Source organism: Rhinopithecus roxellana, chromosome 8, assembly GCF_007565055.1.
Source record: "Rhinopithecus roxellana isolate Shanxi Qingling chromosome 8, ASM756505v1, whole genome shotgun sequence".
NCBI classification, from domain to species: domain Eukaryota; kingdom Metazoa; phylum Chordata; class Mammalia; order Primates; family Cercopithecidae; genus Rhinopithecus; species Rhinopithecus roxellana.
In genome coordinates this window covers 15525786-15535906 of record NC_044556.1, presented here as the reverse complement: position 1 = coordinate 15535906, position 10121 = coordinate 15525786, and positions in this window count along the sequence as shown.

The following is a 10121-nucleotide window of genomic DNA, read 5'->3' as shown; positions in this document are numbered from 1 at the left end:
GGAGTCTCGCTCTGCCACCCAGGCTGGAGTGCTGTGGCCAGATCTCAGCTCACTGCAAGCTCTGCCTCCCGGGTTAACGCCATTCTCCTGCCTCAGCCTCCCGAGTAGCTGGGACTACAGGCGCCCGCCACCTCACCCGGCTAATTTTTTTGTATTTTTTAGTAGAGACGGGGTTTCACCGTGTTAGCCAGGATGGTCTCGATCTCCTGACCTCGTGATCCGCCCGTCTCGGCCTCCCAAAGTGCTGGGATTACAGGCTTGAGCCACCGCGCCCGGCCTCAATTAACTTTTTATAGAGACAAGCTCTCTCTATGTTGCCCAGGCTGGCCTGTAACTCCTTAGCTCGAGTGATCCTCCTGCCTCAGCCTCCCAAGTAGCTGAGACTACAGGAAAATATTTTATTTTATTTTTATTGTTTAATTTTTTTTTTCTCTAATCTTGCAAGGCCCAAACATATTTTGGTGGTTGTTGTTGAGACAGGGTCTTGCTCTGTCATCCAGGCTACAGTGCAGTGGCCTGATCACGGCTCACTGCAGTCTCAACTGCCCAGGCTTAAGCAAGTCTCCTGCCTCAGCCACCTGAGTAGCCAGGACTACAGGCGCGTGCCACCACCCCTGGCTAATTTTTAAAAATTTTCTGTAGAAATAGAGTCTTCCTGTGTTGCTCAGGCTGATCTTGAACTCCTGGGCTGAAACGATTACCCTCAGCCTCCCAAAGTTCTAGGATTACAGACATGAGCCACCGCACCTGGCCAGGGACAATTTTTATTTTTTATTTTATTTTTATTTATTTATGTATTTATTTTGAGACGGAGTTTCGCTCTTGTTGCCCAGGCTGGAGTACAGTAGTGCGATCTCGGCTCACTGCAACCACTACCTCTCAGATTCAAGTGATTCTCCTGCCTCAGCCTCCCGAGTAGCTGGGATTATGGGCGCACACTGCCACGCCCAGCTAATTTTTGTATTTTTCGTAGAGACAAGGTTCCACCATGTTGGCCAGGCTGGTCTCAAACTCCTGACTCAGGTGATCTGCCTGTCTCGGCCTCCCAAAGTGCTGGGATTACAGGCATGAGCCACTTCGCCCAGCCAGGAAAACATTTTAAATGCATCTAACTCCTAAAGATGTATGGGAATGAGCTGAATTTATCCATGTAAAATGCTTGGAGTGGTATTTGAGGAACAGTTGGGGCTCAGTGAGAGCCAACTGCATGATGACAATGCAGTGACCCTGTGAGCCATGGAGAGGGTGGCCTCTAGTGGCCAGCCCCAGGGCTCCGTCCTCAGCTCTTAGGAGGAAGTAAGAGAAATATTTGAATGAGGGTGTGATCCAAGAAGAAGGCACAAAAGGGTCAGTCACCTCTGACTTTCCTCTTTTCCCGTCTCCTCCCAGACCCCTTCAATCACAATTGACCCCTTTCTCTTTCCTTAATTTATTAATTTATTGATTTCTTTTATTTTTTTGAGACAGTCTCACTCTATAGCCCAGGCTAGAGTGCAATGGCACAATCTCAGCTCACTGCAACCTCCGCCTCCCAGGTTCAAGCGATTCTCCTGCCTCAGCCTCTGGAGTAGCTGGGATTACAGGTGTGGGCCACCACACCCAGCTAATTTTGTACTTTTAGTAGAGAGGGAATGTCACCATGTTGACCAGGCTGGTCTTGAACTCCTGACCTCAGGTGATCCACCCGCCTGGGCCTCCCAAAGTGCTGGGATTACAAGTGTGAGCCACTGCAACCAGCCAAGTGCGCCCTTTCTCAAACTCAACAGATCCAGTACCACCTCAGAGTCTTGGCAATTGCTGTTCCCTCTGCCTGGACCGTGTTTCTCACCATGGCTCTCCTTCACCTCCTTCAGATCTTTATTTATTTCTTTTTTTTTTTTTCTTTTTTGCAGGGTCTCACTTTGTTGCCCAGGCTGGAGTACAGTGGCGCGGTCATAACTTACTGCAACCACGACCTCCTGGGCACCAGTGATCCTCCTGCCTCCTGAGTAGCTGGGATTACAGGCACGTGCCACCACACCCAGCTAATTTTTGTATTTTTAGTAGAGATGGAATTTCATCATGTTGGCCAGGCTGGTCTCAAACTCCTGACCTCAAGTGATCCACCCACCTCGGCCTCCCAAAGTACTGGGATTACAGACGTGAGACACTGTGCCTGGATGCAAGTCTTTATTCAAATATCACCCTTGCACGATGATTACCACTCTCAAAATTCTCCCCCATCTCCACCCTTGGCCTCCTTCTCTTTCCTTTTTTTTTTTTTTTTTTTTTTACCCATACGGGAGTAGTTATCACAACCTTACTGTCTTTGTCGCCTTGGGCTGCTTTGACAAATACCATAGCCTTGGGGGCTGAAACAACACACCTTTGTTTCTCACAGTTCTAGAGGCTGGAAAGTCCCAGATCAGGGTGCCAGCATGGTTCTTCGTGGGATTCTCTTCTTCTTCTTTTTTTTTCTTTTTTCTTTTTTTTAGACAGAGTTTTGCTCTTTTTGCCCAGACTGGAGTGCAATGGGGCGATCTCGGCTCACCACAACCTCTGCCTCCCAGGTTCAAGCAATTCTCCTGCCTCAGCCTCCCAAGTAACTGGGATTACAAGCGCCCACTACCACACCTGGCTAATTTTTTGTATTTTTGGTAGAAACGGGGTTTCTCCATATTGCTCAGGCTGGTCTCAAACTCTTGACCTCAAGTGATCTGCCTGCCTTGGCCTCCCAAAGTGTTAGGATTACAGGCGTGAGCCACTGCGCCCAGCTGGTTTTCTCTTCTTGTGTCCTCTCTCATGCCTTCCTTTCTTTCTTCTTTTATTTTTCTTTTTTTCTCCCAGTCTCACTCTGTTGCCAGTACTGAAGTGCAGTGGCATGATCTTGGCTCACTGCAGCCTTGACATCCTGGTCTCGGTCGGGCTCGGTAGCTCACGCCTGTAATCCCAGCACTTTGGAAGGCCAAGGCAGGCGGATCATAAGGTCAGGAGATTGAGACCATCTGGCTAACATGGTGAAACCCCATCTCTACTAAAAATACAAAAAATTACCCAGGTGTGGTGGCAGGCACCTGTAGTAACAGCTACTCAGGAGGCTGAGGCAAGAGAATGGTGTGAACCTGGGAGGCGGAGCTTGCAGTGAGCTGAGATTGTGCCACTGCACTCCAGCCTGGGCAACAGAAGGAGACTCTCTGTCAAAAAAAAAGAAAAGACATCCTGATCTCAAGCAGATCCTCCCACCTCAGCCTCTCAGGTAGCTGGGACCACAGCCACATATCACCATGCGCTGCTCAGTTTTGTATCTTTTTGCCATGTTGGCCAGGCTGGTCTCAAACTCCTGAGTGCAAGGAATCCTCCCACCTTGGCCTCCCAAAGTGCTTGTATTACAGGCATGAGCCACTGTGCCCAGTCCTCACATACCTTTTTTTTTGGTGCAGGTAGGTGGAGAGACAGAAAGGTCTCATGTATCTTCTTCTTTTTGTCAGGGCATTAATTCCATCACGAGGGCCCCACCCTCAAGACTGCATCCAACCCCAATTCCCTTTTTTTTTTTTTTTGAGACAGAGTCTCACTCTGTTGCCCAGGCTGGAGTACAGTGGCGCGATCTCGGCCCACTGCAACCTCGACCTCATGGATTTAAGTGATTCTCCTGCCTCAGCCTCCCGAGTAGCTGGGATTACAGGCGTGCGCCACCACACCCAGCTAATTTTTTGTATTTTTAGTAGAGACAGGTTTTGCCCTGTTGGCCAGGCTAGTTTCGAACTCCTGACCTCAGGGAATCTGCCCTCCTCAGCCTCTCAAAGTGCTGGGATTACAGGCATGAACCACTGTGCCCAGCTGTATTATTTTTGAGACAGAGTCTCACTCTGTCACCCAGGCTGGAGTTCAGTGGTACAATCAGGACTCACGGCAGCCTTGACCTCCTGGCTCAAGTGATCCTGCCTGAGCCTCCTGAGTAGCTAGGACCATGGGCACACACAACCACATTGCTCTGGAGTTGACCACTTTGAGCCCAGTGTAGGGCCAGGGATCTTTGGCTTCTGCGCTCAGTGTAGACTCTGCAGCCAAATTACTCAGATAAGTGACCTCACCACTCTCTGCCTCAGTTCCTTTTTCTTTGAGAGATGGGGTCTCACTCTGTTGTCCAGGCTGGAGTGTGATGGTGCGATCATTGCTCCCTGCAGCCTCGAATCCCTGGGAACAAGTGGTCCTCCTGCCTCAGCCTCTCCAAGTGTTAGGATTACAGGGATGAGTCACGGTGTCCGGCCACTGCTTTAGTTTCTTTATCTGCCAAATGGGGTAGGGATACTGACTCCCTTCTAGTGTTTGGGAGTAGGATGAAATGATTATGCAAAATGCTTAGAACAGTGCCAGGCACATGGTCTTCACCACGTCAGTGTAAATTATGACTGTTCTTGTTATTCTCATTCCCACCACTGTCCTCCTGGGTCCAGCATCCATCATCACAGTCCCTGGTCTCTTAGCTGCTGCATCTGACCCCTCAAATCCACAAACAGCTAGAAGGACCTAGCTGGGTTTTTTTTTTTTTTTTTGAGACAGGATCTTGCTGTGTTGCCCTGGCTGGTCTCCAACTCCTGAGCTCAAAGAATCCTCCAACTTCAGTTTCCCGAGTAGCTGGGATTACAGGTACACACCACCACACTCAGCTTAGAAAGGTATTTTTAAGGCCGGGCGCGGTGGCTCAAGCCTGTAATCCCAGCACTTTGGGAGGCCAAGACGGGCAGATAACGAGGTCAGGAGATCAAGACCATCCTGGCTAACACGGTGAAACCCCGTCTGTACTAAAAAAATACAAAAAACTAGCTGGGTGAGGTGGCAGGCGCCTGTAGTCCCAGCTACTCAGGAGGCTGAGGCAGGAGAATGGCCTAAACCCGGGAGGCAGAGCTTGCAGTGAGCTGAGATCCAGCCACTGCACTCCAGCCTGGGTGACAGAGCGAGACTCCGTCTCAAAAAAAAAAAAAAGAAAGGTATTTTTATAAACAAATTCCATCTTGCCAAAAAACATCTGGAGAAGAGTCCGGGGGCTGTGGCTCACGCCTGTAATCCCAGCACTTTGGGAGGCCAAGGCGGGCGGATCACTTGAGGTCAGGGATTCGAGACCAGCCTAGACAACGTGATGAAACCCTGTCTCTACTAAAAATACATAAATTAGCCAGGTGTAGTGGTTACCTGTAGTACCAGCTATTCGGGGGGCTAAGGCAGTAGAATTGCTTGAGCCCAGGAGGTGGAGGTTGCAATCAGCTGAGATTGCTCCACTGCAATCCAGCCTGGGCAACAGGACTGAGACTCCTTTAAAAAAAACCAAAAAACCCAAAAACAAACAGACCAAAAAAAAAAAAAAAAAAAAAAATACCCCAAAACTGGAGAAGTACAATCCAGTAGAAAAATAACATGAAATATAATTTTCAATGTTCTACTGGCCACATTTTTTAAAAGTAAAAAGAAACAGGTGATATCAATTTTAATAATTCTTTTCATATATCCCAATGCATCCAAAACGTTATCATCTCAACATGTAATGAAATAGAGACAAGGTCTCTGTCGCCCAGGCTGGAGTGCAGTGGGGCGATCATGGCTTACTTCAGCCTCAACCTCTTGGGCTCCAGGATCCTCTCTCTTCAGCCTCCTGAGTAGCTAGCACTACAGGCACGTGCCGTCATGCTAGGTTAATTTTGTTTGTTTGTTTGTTTTTTTGAGATGGAGTCTCACTCTGTCGCCCAGGCTGGAGTGCAGTGGCCAGATCTGAGCTCACTGCAAGCTCCGCCTCCCGGGTTTACGCCATTCTCCTGCCTCAGCCTCCCGAGTAGCTGGGACTACAGGCGCACGCCACCTCGCCCAGCTAATTTTTTGTATTTTTTAATAGAGACGGGGTTTCACCGGGTTAGCCAAGATGGTCACGATCTCCTGACCTCGTGATCCGCCCGTCTCGGCCTCCCAAAGTGCTGGGATTACAGGCTTGAGCCACCGCGGCTGGCCGACCACTTTAAAAATGTAGTATTTTTACTTTATTTTATTTTATTTTATTTTATTTTATTTTATTTTATTTTATTTTATTTTATTGAGACAGGGTCTCGCTCTGTCACCCAGACTGGAGTGCAGTGGTGTGGTCACAGCTCACTGCAGCCGTGATCTCCTGACCTCAAGCGATCCTCCCACCTCAGCCTCTAAAATAGCTGGAACTATAGGCGTGCACCACCATGCCTTGCTATTTTTTGTATTTTTAGTAGAGACCATTTCTCCAGGTTGCCTAGGCTGGTCTCAAATGCCTGAGCTCAAGTGATCCGCTTGCCTCACCCTCCCAAAATGCTGGGATTACAGGCAGAAGCCACTGCACCCAGCCCTAGTGTTATTTTTGAGACAGAGTCTCGGTCACCCAGGCTGCAGTGCAATAGTGTAATCAGTACTCACTGCAGCCTTGACCTCCTGGGCTCAAACGATCCTGCCTCAGCCTCCCATGGGCACACACCACCACACTCTGTTAGAGTTGAGCACTTTTTTTTTTTTTTTGAGTTGGAGTTTGGTCTTGTTGCCCAGGCTGGAGTGCAGTGACATAATCTCGGCTCATTGCAACCTCCGCCTCCTGGGTTCAAGTGATTCTCCTGCCTCAGCCTCCCGAGTAGTTGGGATTACAGGCACCTGCCACCATACCTGGCTAATTTTTGTTTTTTGTTTTTTTTTTTTTTTTGGAGACGGAGTCTTGCTCTGTCGCCCAGGCTGGAGTGCAGTGGCTGGATCGTAGCTCACTGCAAGCTCCGCCTCCCGGGTTTACGCCATTCTCCTGCCTCAGCCTCCCGAGTAGCTGGGACTACAGGCGCCCGCCACCTCGCCCGGCTAGTTTTTTGTATTTTTTTAGTAGAGACGGGGTTTCACCGTGTTCGCCAGGATGGTCTCAATCTCCTGACCTCGTGATCCGCCCACCTCGGCCTCCCAAAGTGCTGGGATTACAGGCTTGAGCCACCGCGCCCAGCAATTTTTGTATTTTTAGTAGAGACAGTGTTTCACCACGTTGGGCAGACTGGTCTCGAACTCCTAACCTCATGTGATCCACCTGCCTCAGCCTCCCAAAGTGCTGGGATTACAGGTGTGAGCCACCGCCCCTGGTTGTGGAGTTGACCACTTTGAGCCCAGTGTAGGGGCCAGGGGTCTTCGGCTTCTGCACTCAGTCTGGTGAGACTGACCCAGGTCTCTCAACAATTTCTTCCCTTCCTCTTCTGTCTTCCTCCTCCTGCTCCCGCAAGGTTTGTGCCTTTAAACAAGCCAGTCACCAGGCACCTGCACCTCAGGAACCCCCTGGCTGGGCTGTCCCAGGCTTTCCAAGATCAAACTTGTAGCCACACTTTGGATACCAAATAACTGTCACTGTCACAGGTCAGCCTGGATTGTGGGTTGAATTCTCTGTTCTCCAAATATTCATGCGGAGTCTTAAGCCCAGGTATCTGTGGATGTGCCCTTATTTGGAAATAGGGTCTTTGCAGATTAACTGATTAATTTTTAGAGACCTGATCTCTCTCTGTGGCCCAGGAGTGCAGTGGTGTAATCCTAGCTCACTACAGCCTCCAACTACAAGAATCAAGCTATCCTCCTGCCTCAACCTCCCGAGTAGCTGGGACCATAGGAGCACACCACCGCGCATGACTAATTTGAAAACATTTTGTCAAATGGGTGGGGCATGGTGGCTTACACCTGTAATCCCAGTACTTTGGCAGGCTGAAGTGGGCGGATCACTTGAGGCCAGGAATTTGAGACCAGCCTGGCCAGCATGGCAAAACCCTGTCTCTACTAAAAATACAAAAATTAGCTGCACATGGTGGCAGGCGCCTGTACTAGGGAGGCTGAGGCAGGAGAATCGCTTGAACCCGGGAGGTGGAGGTTGCAGTGAGCCAACATTGTGCCATTGCACTCCAGCCTGGGCAACAAGAGCGAAACTCCATCTCAAAAACAAACAAACAAAAAAACCACGGGAAGCCAGGAAGGCCCCAAGTATGAATTCCCCTCCAGAGCCTTCAGACAGGGCATAGCTCTACCATCACCTTGACTTTGGACTTCTAGCTTCCAGAGCTGTGAGACAATACATGTCTGTTTTAAACCACCCAGTCTGTGCTAATTAATTACTGCAAGCCTGGAAATGAATGGAGTCTGTTTCTTCCTCTTCTCCAGCAGGCCTCAGCTTGCCCACCCACAGCTCAGAGGCCTGTCCTGACCTCCAGCTTGGGCAAGTCACCCTGTGTGTGTTCTCAGGTCCACCTGATCACACATACCGTCATTCCTAATCAGCTGTGTCATTGCTTGTGAGTCTCTAAGTCGGCCGTAAGAACAAAACTCTTAGTTGGGTGCAATGGCTCACACTTGTAATCCCAGGACTTTGGAAGGCCAAGGTAGGAGGATCACTTGAGCCAAGGAGATTGAGACCAGCCTGGGCAATATAGTGAGACCGTGGTCTCTACAAAAAAAAAAAAAAAAAAAAAAAAAAAAAAAGCTGGGCAGGGTAGCACTCATCTGTAGTCCTAGCTACTCCAGAGGCTGAGATGGGAGGATTAAGCCCAGGAGGTGGAGGCTGCAGTGAGCTGTGAGTGCACCACTGCACTCCAGCCTGGGTACCAGAGAGAGAGAGACCCTGTCTCAAAAAAAAAAGAATATCCATTATGGCCAGGCACAGTGGCTCATGACTATAATCCCAGCACTTGGGATGCTGAGGCAGGAGGAATGCTTGAGCCCAGGAGTTCAAGTCTGAGACCAACCTGGGCAACATGGGGAGACCTTGCCTCTACAAAAATAAAAATTAAAAAAATAGGCCAGGCGCGGTGGCTCATGCCTGTAATCCCAGCACTTTGGGAGGCTGAGGTGGGTGGATCACAAGGTCAGGAGATTGAGACCATCCTGGCCAACACAGTGAAACCCCGTCTCTTCTAAAAATACAAAAAAATTAGCCGGGCGTGGTGGTGGGCATCTGTAGTTCCAGCTACTCAGGAGGCTGAAGCAGGAGAATGGCGTGAACCCAGGAGGCGGAGCTTGCAGTGAGCCGAGATTGCACCACTGCACTCCAGCCTGGGTGACAGAGGGAGACTCCGTCTCAAAAAAATAAAATAAAATAAAATAAAATAAAATAAAATAAAATAAAATAAAATAAAATAAAATAAAATAAAATAAAAAAGAAAATAGGCGGGCTTGGTGGCACATGTCTCTGGTCTTAGCTATTTGTGAGGCTGAGGTGGGAAGATCACTTCAGCCCAGGAGCCGGAGGTTGTGACGAGCTGAGATCATGCCACTAACTCCAGCCTGGGTGACAGAGTGAGACCTGGTCTCTGTTAAGAACAACAACAAAACAGACTGGGCCTGGTAGCTCACACCTATAATCCCAGCACTTTGGGAGGCCGAGGTGGGAGGATTGCTTGAGGCCAGGAGTTGAACACCAGCCTGCACAGCATAGTAAAACTCTGTCTCTACAAAAAGAAAAAAAAAGTTGGACTTGTTGGTTCTGTGGGAAAAAAAAAAAAAAAAAATCTGAACATCATTAGCCATCAGGGAAATTCAAAATAACAAGGAAATCAGATACCCCCCCAAAATCCTCTAGAACCTCTAAAATGAGAAACACCAACCTTAACAAGTGTTGGAGAAGATGTACAGGGACTAGACTATTTTATTTTATTTATTTATTTTGAGATGGAGTCTTGCTCTGCCACCCAGGCTGGAGTGTAGTGCTGCGATCTTGGCTCACTGCAACCTCCGTCTCCCAGTTCAAATGATTCTCCCAATTCTCCTGCCTCAGCCTCCCCCAATAGCTGGGATTACAGTCAGGCACCACCACACCCAGACAATTTATTTTATTTTTTATATTTATTTATTTATTATTGTTATTATTATTATTTTTTGAGATGGAGTCTCGCTCTGTTGCCCAGGCTGGAGTGCAGTGGGGTGATCTCGGCTCACTGCAAGCTCCGCCTCCCGGGTTCACGCCATTCTCCTGCCTCAGCCTCCCGAGTAGCTGGGACTACTAGGCACCCGCCACCACACCCGGCTAATTTTTTGTATTTTTAGTAGAGACAGGGTTTGGCTGTGTTAGCCAAGATGGTCTCTATCTCCTGACCTCATGATCCGCCCGCCTTGGCCTCCCAAAGTGC